Source organism: Nanorana parkeri, unplaced genomic scaffold (genome assembly GCF_000935625.1).
Source record: "Nanorana parkeri isolate BGI_ZX_2015 unplaced genomic scaffold, ASM93562v1 scaffold2280, whole genome shotgun sequence".
NCBI lineage: Eukaryota > Metazoa > Chordata > Amphibia > Anura > Dicroglossidae > Nanorana > Nanorana parkeri.
The window spans coordinates 51219-52146 of NW_017308548.1; the positions used below are offsets into that span (position 1 = coordinate 51219).

The 928-nt window shown below is 55.4% G+C and overlaps 1 protein-coding gene across 1 annotated transcript in view; it reads right to left on the reverse strand.

Moving 5' to 3' along the window:
- Positions 1 to 928, reverse strand: part of RNF121 (ring finger protein 121) — a 15954-nt gene that overhangs the window by 14606 nt on the left and 420 nt on the right. The gene's annotated exons all lie outside the window — the stretch shown is intronic.

The window sequence follows — 928 nt, forward strand, 5'->3', positions numbered from 1 at the left end:
CCCCCATAATCCCCCCTCCCCCAAACTTTACACTTGGCACAATGCAGTCAGGCAAGTACCGTTCCCCCGGCAACCGCCAAACCCAGACACGTCCATCGCCAGACAGAGAAGCGTGATTGGTCCCTCCAGAGAACACGCCTCCCCTTCTCTAGAGTCCAGTGGGGGCGCGCGTTACACCGCGGCATCCCACACTTTGCATTGCACTTGGTGATGTGCGGCTTGGATGCAGCTGCTCGGCCATGGAAACCCATTCCATGAAGCTCTCTACGCACTGTTGTTGCACCAATCTGACGGCCGCATGGAGTTTGGAGTTCTGTAGCTATTGACTCTGCCGACAGTTGGCGACTTCTGCGCGCTGTGCGCTTCAGCATGCGCTGACCCCGCTCTGTCATGTGACGTGGCCGACCACTTCCTGGCTGAGTTGCTGTTGTTCCCAGTTGCTTCCAGTTTGTTATAATCCCAGTAACAGGCGACCGCGGCGGAATATTTAGTAGCCGGGAAATGTCACGGACGGACTTATTGCACAGGTGACAACCTATCACGGCACCACGCTTGTAGTCACTGAGCTCCTGAGAGCGACCCGTTCTCTCACCAATGTCTGTAGAAGCGTCTGCATGCCGAGGTGCCTCGTCCTATACACCGGGGGCCATGGAGGGGATTGGAGGACCTGAATCACATGATTTGGAGGGGGAGGGCCCAATACTTTTGACAATATAATGTATTTTATTCTCTGAATGGATTTCCTTTGTCCCGTCTGGTGAGACGAGGACGCCAAGATTATGTGTCACCTCTGCCGAGCGTGCCGCCATCAGATAATGAGGACTGTACCTGAGCGCCGGAGAAATCTAAAGACAAACAGAAGGAAAGAATCCAACTCGGAGCACCCCCCCCCCCCCCCCCAAGACTAAAAAACACCTCCCCCCCCACC